The 22,533-nt window shown below is 45.1% G+C and overlaps 1 protein-coding gene across 1 annotated transcript in view; it reads right to left on the bottom strand.

The window, feature by feature from the left end:
- Window positions 1–336: 336 nt before the first annotated feature.
- The window catches only part of BMP2 (bone morphogenetic protein 2), a 317,130-nt gene continuing 294,933 nt past the window's right edge, over window positions 337–22,533 (bottom strand). The window contains exons 8-9 of the transcript XR_008508284.1: window positions 4,115–4,254; window positions 337–2,860 (exon numbers count right to left, since the gene is read on the bottom strand). The gene's annotated coding sequence lies outside the window, so the exon portion shown is untranslated. The remainder of the gene's footprint in view (window positions 2,861–4,114; window positions 4,255–22,533) is intronic.

A 22,533-nucleotide genomic window follows, 5' to 3' on the forward strand; every position in this document is an offset into this window, starting at 1 on the left:
TTAAAGTCTCGCTGTGCCAGGAATGTTGGAAAGCACAGTTAAAGCAGTGGTGCTGCAGGAGCCTGGACTGTCTGTGGACATAAGGCAGACAAGGCTCTCAGGTACAGGTAATCTTCTTTGTTAGGTACAGCTGGAACAGTTTTGGGCACGCAGAGCCGCACAGAAAAGGTTTGTGTGCCTGAAAATGGGATTATTTCTTCCAGCCGTTACAGCTCATGTAATTAAGGTTTGTGGGCAGAGTTACCTTCTTGCTCTGGCAAACAGAAAGAAGGAGCAAATAATACATTTTTAAAACATTAGGAAGTACTTAGCTGGACAATCCATATTTCTGGCCTACAGAATTTTGTTAGGTGTTGTTTGACTATGAAGCCCCTTCCAGAAATCACCTCCCTGGTCTTACTTCCAGATGGGAATTTATCAGCCTGTGGCAGGGAATCTGGGACCATTGGCTGCTTATTCTCATCACTGAATATCCCCATCTCCATCTCAGTGTGTTGCTGTCCACTCCAAACATTGCCTCTCCCCCATCCCACTGACAGGGATTAGTGCAATACCTTCTTCAGCTGGGGAGAGCTGTGAAAACTTACCACAAACTGTGTGTGCTGCTTTTTTGGGGGGGATAATAGGTCTCTGAAATCTTACCTGCTTTCTTAATTTTCTTAGATGTTTCTTGTCATTTTTATCAAATGGTATAAACTTACCATGGCTTCACAAGCACCTGATCTGAACTCAGAGCTGATATTGATTAAAAACAGTATCAGTGCTTTGCAAGAAGGAGCTATTTTTAATGGCTCTCCAGCAGATTAATTCAGGATTTTTGCAAAGACTTGAAGGACAGGTTGCTGATTCCACCAAGTAGGAGACTTGGAAGTGGTTTTTCTGTGAGATGGCAGCTTGTGTGTGGGACAAAGGGATACTTGGCATGTGGGAACCTGGTATTGGGTCCATCCCTAGTGATCTCAGAGCTGGAAAGGAGCAAGCAGAAAGTACAAGTTCACGGGGACTGTCCAAGTTGGGTGAGTTTTTTTCAAAGTGTGCTGTGGTTGGAAAATGCTGATGTGTCAAATCTGAAGTATCTTGTAAGAAAATGATCAGTTTCAGTCAATTCTTCATCTGAAGAAAAAGCAAGGTAGTAAAGCTCATAACTGTCAAACGATATTTTCTTGCATTTTTTAGATAAATATTATGGCTTTTCTGTCGAAAAAACAATGTGGTGTATAGAGCATTAATTCTCACTGTAATAATAATATTGGGAAATGGTTGTGTGTTCAAATCTGAAGGAAAAAATTATAGAAATGAAATGTTTCCATTATTCTAAATTATTTCTTAAACTTCCACAGCACACAGAATTGCCAGGGTGGGGTGGAGCTGTCACTCACAGCAGCCAGTTGCCCCCCAGACTGGTGAGTGGGATTGAGGCAGGCTGGACCCTCAGAAGCAATTCCTCCTGCTGGCCCTGGTGGGGTGGGTGGCTCTGGTTCCCAGCAGGGACTGCCTGGAGGTGCACAAAGCTCAGCTCTGGGGGGCTCTTTGCAGGCTCTGTTTCTCCATGTCTGGATCCCCAGGAAAGGGGTGTTTGTGTTCCTCTGGTAACCTGGTAAATCAACAGCTCTTGATCTGAGCCTAAGAAAGTAAAGGTTAAATAAAAGCATTGGAGGGGAGAGTGTGTTTGGGGTATTGGCTTGCTTTTTAATGCCAAATTTAGTTAGGACAGACACTTAGTGCTTGTCTTAAGGGAAAATGCTCTGCTAAAATATCTCAGGAGCATTGTTTCGCTGTCATCAGTTACATGAGTTTAATAGCCAGAAGTTGTTTCAATATTACATTTTTTATTTAAATAATAAAGCCATATGGAGTGGGATAGCATCACAAGGAGATAATTTGGTGCAGGGAACTGTTACTTTGTTTTGGAATGAGATTAAGCCATAAATAAACACTACTTTGTCTTTAAGTTAGAAAATGGTTCCCATCCAAACAGCCTCCACAGACATTTTCCACCTGTTAGAGGACGTGTAGAATTGGGAGTCTTTCATAACAGTGGAAACTGGCTCCAACTTTCAACGGGTTTGTAAAAAATAAACCAGCCTTGATTTATGAGTTGAACTATGACAGGGAACATGTAAGCAAATAAAAACAATGAACTGAGAAAAAAGCAAATATACTGTTGATTTGGCACCGCATGAATCATGCAGGCAAATCTGAGAGGAATAGCAGGAATGAGCTTCAGAGTGATGGATTGGGAAAGGGGATCTGATCCCTGGGTAATGAAATGTGAGGGGGTCTTGCCTTATGCTGTTGACCCAGAGGTAGCCTGGAGGAAAGTGATTCCTTCTGACTATACAGTGTTAGTTAAAACAATCCCCTGGGCTCAAATATCAGCTATTAAAATAAATTCAGGAGACAGAGGAAGCGATGTTTATAAGTTGGAAGTTTGAGCTGCTTTTTAAACAATTGTGGATCTACAGATTCTGAACTGGAAATGTGATATGGCGGGAAGAGGGCAAGAGGAAATGACAAGAGGGTAAACTGGGGGTGAGCTGGTAAAGAGCATGGAATTGGGAGCGAAAGCAGCTTTTTGGGGCTAGAGGGAGGAGGAATTCCCACAGGGCCAAGCAGAGAAGCCCCCTACAGATATTCTTGCTTCACCTCCTCTGTTTGAGGTGCCATGGCTGTATGTGAAGATGCCAGAGAAACTCAGACATCCCCAAGACAACAAGGGTTTATGGTACCTCTGGGTGTGTTTGGATTTTCAACCATAATTATAAGAGTTGGTCACTATTTTTCAGCAGAACATTTTTCCTCCAGGAATGATTTGCATTGAAACTGAGGTCTTCCATGGAAAAATTGATGTGGCTTAGTTCTGGGGAGAAAAAAACAAGTTGAATTATTTATTTAATCAGTAACAAGACCAAGCATGTTAATCATCATAATAGAACCATTTCAGTTTAGTTGCAGCAGCAGCGTTACCACCACCAAAAGAAATCTAACAACAAAAGAAATTTTTTTGTTGACCACTGACCAATTTTGGGTTTGGAACAAGAGCATTTTGTATAATGGTGACATTTCCCTTAAGTAATCACTTGAGTTTCTGCATTACTCCAGAGCATTATTGGAAAACTGAAACTCTAATTTGGGTAGCAGCATGACCCAAACATTATGGCAAAGCACTTGGAATAGCTTTGCCTCTGCTTTCTCTCATTACTCTCTGTGATCCTAAAACAAGATGCTTTTCCTGCTGTACCTATTTCTTTAGCCTGGAATTTGGTTGAAACAGAGGATTTCTTTCCTTGTGAATTATACAGAGCTGGTCTTGTTTTGGTTCCTAACTACCACGGTTATTTATAAGTTTGTTGCATAAGTTGTAAAAGTGTAACTAGGAAATGTTATTGGTGGGTCTCCAGCAGGTGGATTTGGTTGTTATTCATAATAATACAGGGAGCCTCCATGCCACAGCTTTCTTTTTCTTCTCCTCGTGCTGCTGGAGGTGTCCTGTGGCTTTTCCAAGTGACCTTTCACCATTTAACTTCTTGCTCGTGTCTGATAATGACACACAAGCAAATCCCCATCTGTTCCCATGCACATCCCTATTGGATCTTTTCTTGCACTGCACATTTCCACAGAGCTGCTCCAGTAGAGGAGTCTCATGCTGAGACTGTTCCTCTGCAATTTATGAGCAGGATTGGTGCCTGGAATTTCCCCAAGTGCCGGGTGAAAGACAGGCTCAGAGACCCCTTGTATACAATTCTGAAAAAAAAACGTGAAAGGCAATGAAATCTGAGCTCGGGCTTTCAGAGACAACTTGACAAGTCAATTGCCCTGTTAGGAGCTGACAACAGTGACCCTGATAGTAGAAATGATCCATTTCCTCTGGTTTAATTTATCACCAGCAGGATTCTGAGTAGCTGCTCAGTAGCACAATTTTCAGATACTGATATAGCATCAATCCCAAATGGGACATTTTGTGAGGGGAGAGTTTACTTACAGTCCTGAAAAAAAAAACCCCAAAACAAAACCAATCCCTGGCAAAAAAAAAGTGCCCCAGGAATGTTCAACGTGTTTATTGTTAAGAGCTGAACCTGATACACATGAAGCCTCACATTTTAAAATTCCTTACCCAATATTGGCTCCGTGGTGTTGCTTTCCTTTCTTAGGCATTTCAGGGTTCTCAAATAATTTCATTCCAGAGATGTAGGGAGCAGTGGTCTCAGTCAGTCTGAACTAAAGGTGAGCAAAAAAAGTCCTTACAACTTATGTCTGGGGAAGAACAAGAATAGAAGAATTTGAATTTACCTCAGTAGCATACACAGTCTACTTTTTTTCATTTCAAAAACACTGACAGGAATGATGTTTGGTTTTGGGGGTCTATTCATGGAGCTCTGAGGTTTTGTGACAGTATTTTCACCAATGTCATCAGAAGTGGTGCTGTGTTTCTCAGTATCCCAGGGATAAGCATAGGGAGAGAAAAACAAAAGGGAAGGGGGAAGCAAATTTATAAAAATACACCTGAAATATATTAATTTTATAACTTTTTCTTAAAATACCTGAAATTTGATAAATCACAGACAGCAATGAAAAATTTTAAATCCAGACTTTGCCTGGTGCATCTCCCACATCTGTCCTGAGCTCAGGCTCAGTTTGGGTACAACTTTCTTCCTGTCACTAATCCAGAATATATTTCTGGGGTGAGAAACTGAGCCCCAAGGACGTCAGGAGGGCAGAGGTGATTCACTGGGAGCCTGTGCTGCCTGTCCAGCTGGGGAGTGCAGCTCTCCTGGCAGTGCTCTGGATCCCCCAGCCCATCTCAGTGCTCTGGCTCTGATGGAAGCCTGAGCTCTTTAACAGAGCCATTGAAATTCCATGGTTTGAGTTAGGTGGGTGAATTTCCCCCTGGAGCAGCATGTCCAGATTTATACAGGAAGTCTGTGGCAGAGGCAAGAATTGAACCCAGCTTTTCTGTGACTATCTTTTTATTCCCAAGCTTCCAGTTAAACTGTAATCCATCTTGAACCACTTACTGGAAATAGTTCCCTAAAAATAAATTGAAAGTCTAAGTGATCAGGAAATTTACCTAAACTTCAGAGGCAGGTTAATATGAGAGTGCTTTGGACTGACTCCTTGGAATGGCTCTTCTTGGAGGGGGCAGAGCATTATGGGTGCTCTCCATCCTCCATGGAATGGCCTCCTTATTCTGCTCCTGGGGATCTGTCATTCCTGCCAGATACCTCCTTCCAGATCTCATGAAAAAACAGGCACTAGTGAGATTTGGGCAATTGATTAAAAATGAAAATAGAGGTCTCAGATGGGAGAGGGACACTTGCATAAAGTACTGAAAAGCATCTCATCCCAGCATAAGGTTGGGTTTTGTTATCCAGGAGCTGTAAGAAGGGACATTGCCAGCTCCCTACAGCCAGCAGGAGGGTGATGTTCCTCACCGGGCTCTCATGACCAGGAGGGCTGCAGACCTGCAGCCTGTCCTGGCCTTCCTCTGGCAGGGCTGAGTGGGGGCCAATTCCCAAGGCAGTGTTTTATGCCAGTGGCATTATCCACAAGAGGCTTTGGAGCAGGTTCGTGGGAGAAATCAGCCCTTGTCAGAAGCCTGACAAACTTGAGAAGTCATTTGGCCTCTTATATTTGAGCTGAATTACTCCTGAGCACAACCTGTGTGCTGCAGACAAAGCTGAGACTGTTAAATAAGGTGACAGGACAAAAGTTAGCTGATGTAATTAAACTGCTGCAATTTTGGTGATTTAGCGTTTTTTTTTAAAAAAACCTCAGCGTGCAACAGTCTTGGAGGAGATGAAGGAGGAGGTGGGAGTAGCAGAACAACCTGCTCTGATGTGGGAGGGACTGGCATTGCAAACATGCTGCTTAGGTGACAATATTATTGTAATGCTTTTTTACATATTTATTACGCACATATATATTACACATATACTTTTGTGCACATGTGTGGGTGCAATATATTAAAATTATTGACTGTGGAAATACACAGAAGAGTTTAAACTCCAGTAGGGTCACTAATTTCATTGCATTTTGTGGTTTCTGTCTGAAATAGCACTTTTCAGCTGTGGAATGGGGCAAAGGGGCACTTGTGCCTCATCCTGAGGCAGAGCTGTCCTTTTGAAAACAAAGATCCTTAAACCAACGGTGTCCAGTCTGAGTAAAGTCAGACATTGCCTAGAAGTGGTCAGAACAAAACCAGAGGAGTGTTGTCACCCTAATGTGTGTAAAATCTCCATGGGAATGTTCCCATTGGACAGTGCCTGCCAGTGGCATGGACAGCTAAATCCCACTGGGGCCGTGTGGTACCCTGAGCCTCTCGGCTGAGCTGAGCTCTCAGCAGAGCAGGGTGCAGAGCCTGCTCTTAAGGATGGGGACCAAAGTGGTTTTGTTTCCAGGGCTGCTGTGTCTTGGCATCCCAGGGAAATCTCAGGCCAGGAGGGTAGGTGGTTTTGCAGTTTAAACACTGGGCAACAAACCCCATCCTGACAAAATGCAAACCCTGCTACTGAAGGTGGCGTGAAACCTGCCTAAGCTGGAGACCTCTAAATCTGCCCCCAAAAATGCCATTCCCTGCGTTTCCTCTCCAGAGGCCACGTCCTTTTTCTCATCCTAGGCTGCCTTTGGAGATCCAGATAGCTGTGTGTCTGTATGCACAGGTATATGCACAAAAAAGCTTTTTTACAAGAAAAAGCACCGCCAGCACTTCCTAACTCCTGTGCTGAGGGCAGCTCTCCTGTAGGGTTTAAGCCTGCCCGTGATAAATGTACTGTTATTCTGGCTGCAGGTTTTTATTTCTGGGGATATCAATTGGATTCTTATTATGAAGGCAGAATATTGGAGTTACATCTGGTGGCTGACGCATGTGACAGTATCACTGCGAGGAATTCCAGTTTCCTGAAGCTTTTCAATTAACTCAGAGCACTTTTCCTCAGGTGCTGCGCGCTCGGGTTTTCAGCGTGCGCCTGCTTCCAAGCTGTAAATCAAGGAGTGGGTTATTGTACTTTCCTAGGAGCTCTTGTGCCAGTAAAATGAAACAGCAAATAATAAACCCCAAGGAGATTTATATAGCCCGAGTTGATGAAACAATTACTTTCTCATTCCTAGGCTCACTCAGAAAGGTGGGTTAAAAATAACTGAAAATTTACAAGAGCCTAAAACCGAATCTGAAAAGTACAACCTCAGCAACTTATTGGGCTCAGCCTAGCGAGCGCCAGATTTACTGTTTGCAATTTCTTCAACTTGTTCGGTCATTTTTATTATTTTTATTTTTTTTTCAACTGCCCCCTCCCCAGGCTAACGACAAGCCTTGGCAAAAACATCTGTGCAAATAAAGCAGGGGAAAGAGTGGAGGGACCCAGCCAAGAGCTCCCTGTGTCTGCTAGGGCAAAAACATTTGATAAAGGCATCCTCTCCCCTAAAGCCTCTGGGCTGGCATCTCACGTGGCAGATGAAGGTCCTGGTTGGGTCATGGGTGCCAGGAACCTCAGCTGGGCTCCTCAGACACCTCAGAACAGGGCTGAGAAACCTCCAGTGTGCCCTTGGAGAGGTGAGTGAGGAGCCTAAACCTGGGCAGGGTGGTAACATCCCCCTGGGGCTCCAGTCTCTGCACCCAGCCCTCTTAATGGCTCGTTCATGGTGACACTTTCCCCACTCAGAGGCTGTGCAGTGGTGGGAGCACAGACCAGATCTGGCTTTGCAGAGCTGTCACCAGCTGAGCCTGACCCATGGGACCTTTCTCTGACAAGGACCCTGTGTGGAGAGTGTGGGTGAGGCTTTAGGAGACAGGAGCCTGCAGCAGGGAGCCCAGCAGATGCCAGGGCACCAGCAAAGCACAATCAGTGTGGCTGGAGCAGGGCAGGGCAGAGAGAGACCAGCAGGGAGTTGGGGGTGAGGGGAGGATTTAACTGCAGTGCCCCAAAGCACAGGCACTGTTTCTATCCCAGCCTGATCCATCAGCTTGGTCAGTGCTCTGCTGACAGCGTTGGGATTAAGGTGACAGCACTTTGCAGTCAAGACACATGGGCAGCTCCCACATTCAGCTGCAGTTCTTGGGGTAGGAAAGGAGCAGGTCAGTGGCCATTTCCCTCTAGCCCTGGTGATGGCAAATCCTTGAATGGTGCCCTGCCCCTGCTTTGTGCCCTGCTGGTGCTGGTGAATACAGCCAGGAGCATCTTCTCTTGCACAGCCAGGATGCCATTGTGTCCTGCTTGTCCTCTTCCTCTCTTTGGGCTTCCCCAAGTCTGTCCTCTCTGGGAGATGTTCCTGACTCACAGTCACATCGAGGGCACGCCAGGTCCCCAACACCTGGGGACAAACACCAGAGACTCTGTGTTTGTCTCTCTGTGACCCCCAGCCCTGGCCACAGGGGTTCAGACCCTTTGGAAACCACCTCACTCTCTGCTTCCTACTGTGACCTCCTGAGGAAATGGTGATGTGCTCCAAAGCCCTGCTTCAGGGAACAGCTTGGGGTTTTCAACCTTTAAATAACATTTTTGTCCTACTCTTCCTTTTCTCCTGCGATATGGGCAGGTGAATAACGTGTTCCAGATTGAGCAGTGAGTCCTGCCCTGTCAGCTCTGTGTCACACCATGTCCCACCTGCTACCTCTGTCCCAGCGGGGACACTGGCACCTCCCTGTCAAAGGCTACTGGTGAAAAAAGCTTTAGCCTGCATTTTCCAGTACAATTTTTGTAGAGTTCATTCCAAAGGTGGAATGAAGATGTTTGTTTGGTTTCCAGAGATGTTTTTGTCATAAATCAGGAAGAACACAAGAACATAGAAATGGACTGTTAGATGGGCATAGGAGATTTTGTTTTCCTTTTGATGGAAAGTTCTTTCCCTCTACCAATATGTTTGGGTTTTTAAAAATACATTTTTTTTTAATGAAAGAAATCATCAACACATTCCTTTCAGCTGCCTTGTGACATCCTTGTGAGTGTCCCCAGTGAAATTTGGCTCTCTCCAGGCAGAGGCCGTTGCCCAGCCACCATTGGGCTCATCTATCAGTGCCACAAATCCTCCAATTAAAAATGGGAGCTGAAGTAATGACACCCATTTTAATGGACCAGTTTCCCCTCTGAAGGTTAGCATGTGATTCTTATTTTCTACATTATATAACTCTAAGGATGGGATTTTTCAAAACCACTTGGTTCTGCCCTAATTCTTCTCCTGTTGAAGTCAGTGGGACTCTCCTACCCCTGGACTGTAATCAGAGCAGTTAAGCCAGCACTGAGAGCTTATGGAAACCACATCCTAACTATGCTCCCAGACCTCACCCAGATTTCTGCTTTCATGGCATGAAATTTGTTTTCATCCTATTAGATGTGCTGGAATGCTGATGTCCAAGGGAAGCTCCCAGGCACTGAGTTGAGCATTAACTCTGGCCAGGCTTGGCTCTGTGGGCTCCGGCTGAGCGATTCTGTGAGCGGGCAGGGCCACTCCTCACACAGAGAGCATCAGCAGGGTCAGGACAAGTCAGAGCTGGGCATACCCTGCTCATCCCAGGGCCTCGGGGTTCAGGGAAGGCACAGGAAGCACCTTGGCCTCCAGGCAGACACCTGCTGGGCCACATGGCTCCACAGCCACGCCAGTACCTGTGTCCTCAGTGCTGGAGACAGGGCTGTGGGAGTGGGTTTGGGGCACTGTGCCTAAAGCACTGAAATCATGTCCCAAATCTGCTTTCTTGAGTCAAGGATCATGGCCATAGGTCCCTGGAGCTCTGTCAGCTCAGGGCAGATCCAGCCTTCTGAGAACAGTGATGGGAAACAGCTTCTGCAGGGATTTTTGAAGTAATTGCACTTTCCACACAAAACCATTTGGGTAGAAGACATCTGCTCATTCTTCAGAGAGGAGTGCCAGATTGCTGCTCCCTGGGAGCCTGGTCAGTTCTCTCCATTTTGGTCCTTTTTGTTTTGTTCCTTTTTAAATCTTTTTTGTCATTGTTATTTATTTAATGTGTCACTTGCAGTTGCTCTTAAAGTTCTACTTTGCTTCTCAGATTCTTGGTAGAAAGTTGACCTCTATTCTTTTATGAAAATAGGCTGCAAACCAAACCAAAGCCAAAAAAGAACAAAACAGTTCCCTATTTTTAACTCTTAATGTCACTGTACCACACTGCCTGTCAGGCATGCTGGCAAAATCCTGTCTTTTGTGCTTGAATTAGTTTGGAAGCCACCACAGGGAGGGGAAGGTGGCCATGCTGATGTTGAGCATTAGACAGGATGTGATGGATCCCATCCTGTGACCTCTGCCATCTCGGGACTTGGTTGGGAACCTGGTGGAGTGTAAAATGACTCCACCCATGAAAATTCATCGTGGGGAAAAGCTTCCACCCCATATCCCAGAGATGAAACCAACTGGAAAAAGCTCCAATCCCTTTCCCTGTAGCCAAGAAAGTCATTTTGTGTTCCCTGCACATGCTGGACTGAACTCAGCCCACAGCTGATTGCTGCTGTCGATCCAAATCTCCCAAAAGGCTGGTGCATTTTCCTGCTAATAAATGTCCCACAAATGTTTTGAATTTCTGCACTCATTAGGGCTTAGGGAGGCTATTTGTCAGGACCAAAGACGTCTTCCACAATAAACCAGCAGCTGTCTGCAGAGGGTGAGGAGACGTTTGTTGCCGTGAGCTGAGTCTGCTGTCAGCAACCCGGCCCCTGACCAGCTCTAGTAAATGTTTTATTGATTTAATATTAAATTAACTGCCTGGGCATAAGGAGTGCATTATTTTTAATGGCATTCTGATATTAGGGACTGCAGTTTGCTAGAATGCACCTGTAAAATTAGTATCCCCCAGTATTCTGCAGGAGCCATAAAAGGTAATGCTTGTGGTGCTGTGGAGCTCGAGTAGGGTTACATGGGACCCACTTCCACCCCCGTGGCTGCACCAGGACCTGCTGCCACAGGAGGGGAGCTCAGTCAGCTCAGAAGGCTCCTTCCAGATTCATCTCATCTCCACTCTGAAGTGGGGTCAGTGGAGCCTGTGAAGGCCCAGTCCTGATCCCAGAGCATTGTATCCGACAGGGCACAGGAGCTCGTGGTAGCGTAGGGCACCCTCTGAAGGGGGGCGGTGCAGGAGCAAATGATTTTCCCCAGTTTTGAGGTTTCTCAGTAAATGGCAGAAAGGAGAAAAAAAATTACAATTAAAAAGCATCACTTGTTCAGCCCCAAATGTTTGGAATTTACCATTTTAGTGAAAGATAAAGCGTTTGGAAACAAACAGAATTTAAAATTTAAATAAACAAGAACATCTTTTAGTGTAAGAATGATAATACTTGAATTTTTGCTAATTTCAGAATGTCTGGGGGTTTTGGTTTGGGTTTTTGTTTTGGTTTGGTTTGGTTTTGTTTAGTTTTGGTTTTTGGTTTAGAACTGGGCTGTGAATTTAATATAGGCAAAATTTCAGCCCAAACAAAAAATAGTTCAAATACAAACTAAAGGAACTAAAGTTCAAATGAAGTCCTCCATAGCGACCTTTTTATTGTCCTTAAAGTGTGTACCTGGTAAATGCTGCCCTTGGGTTTATTAAGGTTGTAAAAATGCCACGTTTAAGCTGTTTATACTTTTTAACTCCCTCAGAAAATGTTAATTACAGAGTCATATCTTCTTAAATGGCCTTCAGTGAGGGATTCTGAGAAATCCTGGGATTTCTGGGAAGTTCCTTTCACGTGGATTTCACAGTCGTGAATCACAACTCCAAAACAATTATGGATCCAGGACACACAACAGGCATGACACCATGATCTTAGTATGTCCAAGTTATAAAAATAAAAACCTCAAATTAGAAGTTGGCAATGTCAGGAGATGAGGTAGAATACCAAATTTTGTGTATTTGTCATTGAAGTTACTTTAAAAGCTGGAGAGCTGAGGGGTTCCACACATGGTTGAGTGACCAAGTTAATTCCCAGTGGCAGCCATGAGTAAAGCAGCAATCCCAGTGGATTGGGATCAAATGGGACCTAGCAGCACCTGGTACAATGCACTTGTCAACTGCTTTCTACAAGATCACTCCATTTGTATATATTGTTTGATGATCTCTCTTCTGCAATTGCTTTCTTGGACATATCAGTGAATGAAATCCATGTTTTCATGCCCCTAAGGCAAATGTTGACAAGAAAAGTGTCTTTTTTTCATGACTTTCCAGGTGACATCTAAGTTTCCTTCAAAAAAAGTTGAAAATTTCACTGACCTTACTTTTTCCATAGAGTTTTTGGGCACCAAAATTCAGCTTTCTATGCTGGAGGAAGAGAGGCAAGATGGGACAGAAAATGGAAATGTAATTTAGTTGGGGCATTACAAATATTGTCAGTTCAACAGAGAAGGTTTCTGTAGGACCAAATAATGAATTTCTCAGATGATAAAGTCTGCCCAGGACCTCTCTCAGGCTCTGAAGCTCGCGAGTGCACCGAGGGCATGGAGAAAACCACAGAGAGAGGATCTGGCAAAGATTTCTGTTGGCTTTAGTAGGTACTAAACCGTGACAGCCTCCTGGGTTTTATAGCATGATGTTGGTGTTGTTCTCCCTTTCTTTGCCTGCTTTCCCTCTTGGTGCTTGACTCTGACTTGCCACCTTTCATGTGGCATTCAGAGGGGAACACAAAAGGTGGGCAGTCACCGTTGGGTCGTTGCTTTTTAGTTGACAAATACAGATAATCCCTTGTCCAGGCAACTTGGGCTGACGGAGTCAAGCCATACTTTTTTCAAAGGATGTGGTGGATTTACTTATTCCTGTTTCTGTGTTTGATTTACTACCACATGATTTCATTAAACAAGAACTTAAGATGGGGATTTCTGCCAAGCAACTTTAGGCAAGGCCCGTATTCCACAAATCCCTAAATTTGAGGGTGGTGGGTGGGGAAATAATAATTTTTTTCTAGCAGATGTCCATTCTGCCTGTGGACTGGAGTTTGGGGTGGTTTGTTATTACTGTTGTTGCTTTAAAATCCTTGTAAAATGATGTTTATTTTCTTCCCATAAGATAATGAACTTGAATTTTTCAGTTCCATGAAGTTGCTGATAATTGTAATGGCTATTCATTCTCTAATTAATAACAGCATTGGAGGGAATAAAGAAGAAATCTTCAAACAGGCAGCATTTCAGGCTTGAACTGGTTTCAGATTCGGACAGGCTTTCTTGGAGCTCTCCCCTGCCCTCCTCCAATCTAAGGCCACACAGCCCATGTTTGTTGGTATTTTTAAGGAGATAAAATATGTAAGAAAGTTCCTCCCTTTAATTACTGGATAGAAAATCCATATCCTGGTAGCTCAACTGTCCGGATCATGTTAAACTTCAGTGGGAGAAAATAAGTAAATGCAAAGAAGAAAATGCCAAAGAAAATGCAAGGAGGGAAGCAAAAGTGATGTAAGTTGGCCAAGAACTGAGTTCCGCTGGCTGGCGCAGCTCTCGTGGTATCAATCATCCCCACACAGCTTCAGTGCAGCCATTCCACTTCTCCAGTGGCTTCAGCCTGACTCTTGTCAGCTTTCAGCTGAAAAGACAACAGTCAAAGCTACGCCACTCCCAAGGCAAGTTGGCTCACTTCTGAATGCTGAACTTTGCCCTCTGAGCTGTTTTTGTCCCAGTGCCTGGCACTAGGGTGGCCATGGATGCAAACTGAGGATGGGAGGCCATTGTTGAAAGTTGGGCTGGACAGAAAGGCACACCTGGGAAGGTCTTGTCTCCAGTTCTGAGCTGGGTCTCCACTCCTGTGCCCAGAAGGATTTCCAGGTAACACCTGGCCAGGAGAGGTTCAAGGCATTTTGGTGGTCCTGGTCCACTGCCCACTAAACATCCTCAGCAGACTGCTATTGTTGCTTTAAACCATTCCAGATGAGGCTCTGGAGATGTTTTGGGAAGCCACTCCTTGGAGCTTGTGCAGCACCCCTGAGCTCGGGGTCCAGGCTGGCACATGCAGCCCCTCAGGCTGGTGAGACAACCTCCTATGGCTCAGCCTCAAGGATTCCTTTTGGTTAATTTTGCTCTTTCTTGGCCATTTTGGGTTTGGCTTCATGTGACAAAGACCATCAGCCATCTCCCACCCAGCACCTCATGCTGCTGCTGGCCTTTCAAACATCTGAAGCATTCTGGCCAGTGGCACAAGGAATTGTGTTTACATCTTCTCTGAGAGACATCCAGAGTTGAGAGAAAAAAAAATGGCCAAGACAGCTTAGTGCTTTTGGCTTATTGTTTGAATATTTAAAGACGTTGCATCTGGAAAGTATTCCATTCATTTGTGGCTAGCACCCATATATCAAATTCATGAGCTTCCAAGTAAACAGCTGTCACTGGAGCTGCCACGGAGGGAAATTGGCACTGCTGGCTTGTGGTGAGCAGAGAGGGAACACGCTGGTACAGCCTAATCCAAGGAGGAAACACTAACCCAGATGTGTAGAGGACAATGAATGAATTGTTCCTTAGAGCTCCTCAGCTTCTCTGCTGTAGTAACACGAGACACAATTAAGGCCTCAGATGATTCTGTTCCCTCACACACATGCACAGAACTGCACACACCATGGCAGCCTGGAAGCTGGGCCTGCATCCTACGCCACAGCCACAAAGCAGCCACCTCTGAGCTGTGTCTGAGGGACAGCTGCCATCCGTGCTGCAGATCTGTCTGCTCAGGCTGCTGTTGTTTGGTACTCACACAGCCTGGAGCGCCAGCATCCATGGCTTCCTCAAGGCACAGGCCGCGGTGCAGCAGGGGTGGCAGTGGCTGCTTGTCCCAGAACTTTGGGACAAGTTCTGTGGGGCTGTAGGCAGTGCCAGGGCCTCAGCTGGAGCTGGGACTTCCCATAGGAGCAGCTCAGAATGACCCAAGGAGTTGTACCTGCAAATGCTGAGGTAAGGGCTCAGCTCTGGGTCTCAAGAGCTGCTGGGGTTGGCAGAGCTGTTTGTGGTGCAGCCCAGGCCAGCAGGGGCAGGGCCTGGTAGTTCCAGCTCCTGTTTGATCTGTCTGCTTTCCGTGAGGTGTTCAAGGAAACGAACCCTTGATGAAGGGGAATTGTGGAAGTGGAACAGAGATGATTCTGTGATTGCTGCTTTCTTGGGAAGGGCATTACAGAAGTGTTGGAAAGCCCCATGGCAGTTCCAGGGTCTCTGGGGTAGGAGCACTGGGGCACCTGGGGTGATTCCAGCTGAAATGGAGGAAAAGGAGCAAGAAGGGTTCCCCATCCCCCTTCCAGAAGGGAGGGTCTGAGGCCTGGCGAGACAGGATGAGCCCTCCAAGGAGGAGGGTGCATCAATCCCAGGGAAATCATGGATGACATGGGAAAACTCTTCCCAGCTCCTGCCCCAAAGCTGCTCTGGCATCTCCTCTGGATGCTCTGGCACTTCACAGGGCTCAGGATTTGCCTCCTGTTTACTGCCCGACCCAAAGTGGGTTTGAACTGGTGACCTAAAGGTGAAAGGCTCTGCATCTTATTAGAATTACTGTGAGCTGCTGAACGAGTCCCCCATGGCAGTTAAGATTTGATTATGGTTCTAGAAAATGTTCAGCTTTTACAATTAGTGTCAAAGCAGTGGTAAGCCCCTCTTTGATTCCTGGGTGTAGGCTCGTGCTTTTCTTAACCTCACACATATGCTGGCATATTTACAGTAAGTGCTTAGGGATTTGTTTTTTTAATTATTATTTTTTTATTTTTGAATTAAAAATGAAAGTTCCCCAGGGAAATTATGCAATGGGAAATAGCCACTTCAATAAACTCGACTCACACATTTTATTGATTATGGTAAATTTAATTATTCTATTTAAACCTTGCTTATACACACAAAAAAAACCCTTTTCCTTTTCTTCCTACATGTTTTTTCCTGTTTTTGTATCCGTCTCTACAGACCAAAACTGTGCTATGTGTTATTTTAAATTTTTTAGAGAAGAAATACTCAAGGCTAAGTTTCTTCCTCGTAATTAGAAATTAAAAATTAGAGAACATACCATAAATCTTACTCAAAACATCTTCAAATAGAACTACTAATTGTGAAACAGCAGTAATTATGGCTTTTAATGTAGCTCTTTTGCCTCCACCTTATATTACGTGACTGCTTTCGCTAAGGGAAACAATTATCAAGTGCAAAGGATGTTAAAAACCCCAAAATAACAACAAAACATAGAACAAAATCAGTATTTCTCTTACTCAGGACTTCATTAGGTAACACTGTTTGTTTTCTTGATGTTCCGATATTACCTGGAGGTTTCAGTCTATTTGGAGACCATTGCACTGAGGTTTTTAGAGGCTACTGCCAAAAGACAGTGAAAGAGTTGCTGATCCCTGGGTCTGAAAACTTATTTCCCTTTTCCTTCTCTTTCAGGAGCTGCTGCTACTTCTTCCAACCTGATGAACTACATTCAATCCAGGTAATCACCCTTTTTCTTCTTAAAGTTATGAACAGTCTCCCCTTCCTGGGGAAATGCATTTATTCATTACATTGTGACTGTTCCCGTGACTGGGGAATGTTCCTGTGGATACAGGGCTGTGGGGCTGAGGTCAGAGCAGTCCTCCATGGCTGGAAATTAGGGTGTGGGAAGTGGAATTGTCCCTAGAGATAAAGAATCATAATTCCCAATCTGTGCTCACTCTTAAATGAGGGGCCTATTCAGACCCAGCCCATCAGAGCAGTGAGACAAATCATGGTTGGTCCTCTTCCCTGACACTGCAAAATTGTCTGGGGTTCTGGAAGCTGAGCTGAGCTGACCAGTTCTGCAATGTGAGGAAGGAGCCAGTGTTTGTTCAAGGTTTTCTTCCTTCCAGATACAACTTTCATCTGAGTTCTTTCATGAGACTGTCAGACCAGGGCTTGTCTGAATCCCACGGCCAAATCCTCATCTGTAAAATCTGAAAGGGCCCTGTTTATTTCAAGGGATCTGCACCCCTCAGTCTGTGGGGTTCCTTGGAAGGGGCCAGTGGGAATGCAGGGATGGTGAGGGTGGAGCAGCGGGCTGGGATGTGGAAGGTTCTAGAGGCTGCAGGTGAGCAGGGTCTCCTTTGCTCCCCTAGAGTTTCTCTCCAGGTGGCACATTGGACTGCCACCATTGTAAGCACAGTGACCAATCTTCTGGATATCCCTTCCTGGCAAAAGATGGACTGGGGGCACCTTGATGCCATTTGATGGCTTTCCTGCATCACAGTGTGATTCATTAATCATACTTGTACCTTCTTCAAAGAAGAAAATATTAACTGGGATACTCTTTGTTCTGGTAGCTTTCAGATTGATTTGCTTTATTCATAAAGTATTCATAAAGCTGCAAATAAGTACCTGCATATTTCTAAATGACTTACACTTAAATATAGCCACAATCTGATGTAAACTGGCAAAATTCCCTTAGTTAAATGGATTCACTCCAGCTTGCACCAGGAGAATTAGGCCCTGTGATTCAAGCAAGCCCTATTGTGATGACCATGAAAAGAACTTAGATTAAAGATGAGTTTGGAAGCAACCAAACCAAATCATAAGCCTGTCTGATTTCATTTGTTTTTCTGGCAAGCCATGGATTTCTGAGAATACAACCATGTTGCAATGTGTATTACACCAAGTCCTTCAGCTGATGAGCCCATTACCACAGGTGTCACTCTCTGTGCCACAACTCCCCAGACCATTTCCATTTCCTTCCCTGGAACTGTCACCATGCTTGCTCTGGCCACCATGGTGAGGGGACTTAGCCCTGTCTGATCCCAGACCCAGCTTTTGTCCTGGCTGACACTCAGAATTATTTTGCAGATGGGCCAGCCTAGGACACGTGTTCCTGCTGGGACGGGCACTGTGCCCCACCTTGCTGCCTCCTTAATGAGAGTGTGAGGGCTTGGACCAACAGCCAGCTCCTCAAATGGCAACAAAAGACTCCTTGTCATTAGCCAGGCTGGCTCAAAGTGCAGTAGAAAAGGGGATTTTTTTGGCAGAGCTGCAGATTGCAGTCACAATATACAGCTCATCACCTACTGCTGCCAGTGATGCTCTCTGCTAAGTTATAAAAGTCACCTCCTTGCTCCTTGCCTCCCTTTCCTTGCCTTCCCTTTCCTGTGGTTGTGGGCTCTGTGAGAATTGGCACACCAGGAGATTTCTTGGGTGGCTACTGTGGTGACAGAGAGACACATATGAGCAATACTCCAAATGGAATCCCTGAGAAGAAGGAATTTTGAAGCCTGACTTGAGTTCAAGAATAACCCCAGAAGAAAAATTCTTCTTCTACCTTCCCTTGTGAAAAGTGAGCTGAGGTCAGTTGTCTCCATTCCTGCTTTCCATGGTCTTGTATAAAACAATCTGCATGAAAACTTGAGGGTGAAAAAGCCAAAAGCTTCATGCTGTAAATTTTGAAATGGCACAATTGCAGCGCTCTTGGCATTTTTGTTTTTCTTCTGGATGTTTTCCTTCCAAAGCAAAGTGCAGTCAAAAAAACCAATCTTTTTTTTGCTAAGTGATTTCCTTCTGGCATATTTCAAAGAAAGAGATGTGTATTCCTTTTATTTAGCCTGTTAACCACATACATATATAGTTATTCTGAAGCTTCACCAACCATTTCTATTTACTACTGCTTCAGACAAAGCAGGATTCAGGTGCCTTTTGGGATCCTAACTATCCTAACACACTCAAAGCTCAAGGTTGGAAGGAAGCTTCAGTATTATTTCTTCTCTGCCCTTTGTTATTATCATCATTATTAGTGGCAGTAGCAAGTGCTGTCCAATGGTGCTGCACATCTTCAGCTCCCATGGCAGTCCCTGACTATGAAGGATTCATGTCTGGGATGTACAGGCACTGTGGTCAGTCCTGGCCACCCTGCAGCCCTTCTCCAGGTGCAGCAGGAAGAGGGGCATTGCCACACAGGAGGATTCTGGGGTCAAGGTGCTCCTCGTGGGCAGGGGGTCCCAGGTGCTTTGGGAACATTTTCTGCAGTGCCCTAATCCTGGTCAGTGCTGAAGATGCCCAGGCACAGTGCGCTGACCACCTGCTTCATTTCACAGCAGCACTGTTGCATTTCTTGGGGAATAAATATTTCCTCTCCTGCGCTTCACAGGAACCCCTTGGTTTCATGGGGGTAAAAAAGTCTTGATTTTTCTTTATCTTTCTTATTCCTTTAGCCTGTTTGATTCACTTGATTCATTTCATACACCGAAAGTTGCATTCAATTTTTGAGCTTAATTTGTTTCCCTTTTCTGTTTCTTTTGTTGTTATTGGTTAGCTCCAGAAGGAGCAGTCTGGATGCTTTATCTGCCCAAAATGTGGGTTTCTTACTTTGCCATCCCTCCCCAGGATTTTGTTACATTCACCTAGAATTTATCTGTGACATGCACCGCAGAGCTGCTCCCCAGGAGCAAAGGCTGAGTCCCGCATCAGCAGCTGAGCTAAAGCAAAGCTGGTGGGACAGCCCTGTACCCCAGAGCCCTCACCCAGCCCCCTGGGCCATGTCATGACTGATGTTTCTGCTGGCCAGAAGCCCTGTCTGTGTCACTGCAGAGCCCAGGCGTGCCCAGGACAAGAGCAGCTGGTCATGCCCATCTCTCCTCTCTTTTCTCCTTCCAGACTTTACTAGGTTTATCCTCTTAGCACCTCTGTAATTATCTGTCTGTAGCAGATGAGAAACAGAAGAACATGCAGGTTTGCAATTTGAGCTGGGCCACGCAGGAGCTCTTTGCAGAGGAGGCGGCCTCCTGAGGGGTGAGTAATGTCCTTTTGTCAATCCCATTACACTCCTGCTTGTATCCTCACACACCTAGAGACAAGCCCAAATCACTGGGCCTGACTCTCCTGGCACTGAGGGCAGCCTTTCACCCCAGTCCCCAGCACAACTCCCAAAAACTGCAGAGCAGTTCCACTCTGATTCACTTTGAAGGCTCAGGTCTTACTTATGCCACCAGTGTAAACATCACTTTAGTGTGACAAATACACAGAAAGTTCACAACAGCTGCAGTTGTGTGCAGTGCCCTGCAGAATAATCTTGCCCTCACAGCTAGATTTTAACCAGTGTGACTGGAAAAGGGAATCAGATGGTGCTTGGCTTTGAATGTAGGTGTATGGCCAGCTCTATGAGCAGTTAAACCCAGAACTACACCAGGAACCTGATTATAGCTTTAGACCCTGAGTCAGCAGCAGGAGTCGAGTAGAGGCAGCCAGGGCAGCTTGAGGGAGGCTGAGCAGAGCAGAGACTCTGTAAAACAGCAGTGAGACCAGGTCTGCTGAACATCCTTCCTGCTGAGTGAGTCAGCAGCAGTTTAATTAGGCATAGCTGGGCAGGGAGCACCAGTTATGACAGAAGAGGCTTTGGTTGATAGGATCGTTTTCAGCACAATAATATTAATTAGCAATTGCGATAGGGAACATGAGGCAGGTGGAGCACTTTCTGTCAAGGTATTTTTGTAAGGAATTAGCCTGTATAAACACCCATTGTAAATACATTGTCCTTGTCAGGTGTAATAACTGCCTGGGCACATGGCATCCTTCCTCACAATGGAAAGATAATTAAAGACGCAGTTCCACACTCCGGTGCTTCTTCCAGCTGCTAATTGTGTCACCCGAGAGATCCAAACAATTACAGCAGGAAAACACTGGGGGACTGTTAACAGTCATTTCCAAAGTGTGGACAATAAATAGATTGAGAAAATGCTGTGAGCGTTGAGCCAGCCTTGGAAAAAGCTAGAGGAAAAACTGTATTTCTGACGCAAACATGGAAATTTGAAATGGGAGTGAGGTGTCTAAACATCTTGGAGGAACTTAGACCCTGAGCTTTCTGGAGCCAAATCCCACCCTAGCCTAGAAATAATTTCATATTTCACAGCCTTCACATTTTCCTCAGAAGAATGTTGTTCTTAGAAGCTTATACAAGGAGGGCGAATCCTGAAGACATTACTTAAAGGAAATTTCTATTCACGTCGCTGAATATTCACCACTGATAATCCTGGTAATAATTCTCATGAAAAACTGTGTTACATTGCATGTTGTAGTTAGTGATGTACAGCAAATATAATATATTGTATAACTCAGTATTACAGGTCTGCATTACATACCTGCAATATTATGCTCTGGTAATTAAACCAATTAAAGTGCAGTTATGAGCTCATTAACCCAAGAAATATGAGATGTCAATCAGTTCTGTGTTCATCAAGATAAAATCTTATCAAAGTCAAATGGTTCAGGCCTTCAAACCAAGTGTTCATTCATGTCTCCATTTAACACACCTGGAGAACATGCTCCAGAAATGCCTGTACAGACAGATGGGAGCTGCACACACAGTCCCACTGCACAGGGAACTGCTGCTGGATATTTTTACCTCTTTGCTTCCCATGATTCATCCAACTGGGATATTCTGTTGCAATCACAAGGTTTTAAATATTTAAAACCATCACATGATTCTTTAGAGATCTGATAGAAGCAAAGCACAGCTGCCAGCCAGGTATGTGAGTTTTGCACATTGTCCCTCAGCAAATGCCAGAAAGACTTAGGCTGAGTTCTCCTGCTGTGGTCAGATGCCTTTTCCCAGGTGCTGCAGTTCCTAAACTGGTCTTGCAGAATTGGCAGGTCCAGCTCTCCCTCTGGGCTCAGAGGTGATCCTGAATTAGTTCTTTTGAAGTCACCTGGGACTGGTGCCTTCCTGCCTGGAGCAGAACCTTATACTCGGGAATAAACATACTTGGGGCAGAAATCTCCTTCCCACTCCAGTTCTCCCATGGCTTTTATGGTGGGGATAAGATTTTGGGCATAACCTCACTGCCATCCCGGTCATTTGCTGGGAGTGTTTGGTGGAGCTGAGTGATGGCAATTCTGGGCTTTTGCTGGGTGTTGAGAAGAAGAATTTGGTACAGCTGAGCTGGTGATCACAGGAGCTGCAAAAGGAAGAATTCAGATCTACAGAGAGGCAGCAGAGGAATGGCAGTGACAGGGGGTTCATTGAGCTGGGTCCTGAGAGTGTGGAGGGCACAGGCTGCCCTCAAGTTGTGTTTGTACAGCATCTGAACCCTCATCAGGCCTTGGTCTCGGCTCTCATCTCTGAGGGGGGCTCTAACATAGGCAATAATAACACTAATGGTGATGATGATGCTAATGAGAGTCTGGTAACTGTGATTTTTTCATATGGTCCAGAAAAGCTCCATGCCTCAGGTTCAGCTCCTCCAGAGCAGAGGAGATGTTTATGTTTATACTGATTTCTGGTGGGAGGAGAGTGTTCCTGCCCAGAGATCAAGTCTGCAGGGAGAGAGTTGTGGAATGATTTTGCTGTTGTAACAAAATTATGATCAGAAAAAAGAGGAGGGAGAGAGGAAAATGTGGGTGATGTTGTTATTACCAAAATGCAAGAATTTAGATATAACCATAGCAGTTAGGGAAACGTGTTTTTAAAGACCTTGAGAGAGGTCATAATGAGAGTTTACTTCGTAGATCTAATCACACTTTACAAGACCATATGCCAGTTCCCAGTGGTGTCCACAGTGAACAGCAGGACATCAGTAATTTTCCAGATGTGGCTTCCCCCCCAGAAGGACAACAAAACCAGTGAGAAGAACTGGAGTGACCCAGCACTGGGGGAGCCTCTGAACTCCTTTAGACTGGGATGCT

The sequence above is a fragment of the Molothrus ater genome, chromosome 3 (genome assembly GCF_012460135.2).
Source record: "Molothrus ater isolate BHLD 08-10-18 breed brown headed cowbird chromosome 3, BPBGC_Mater_1.1, whole genome shotgun sequence".
NCBI lineage: Eukaryota > Metazoa > Chordata > Aves > Passeriformes > Icteridae > Molothrus > Molothrus ater.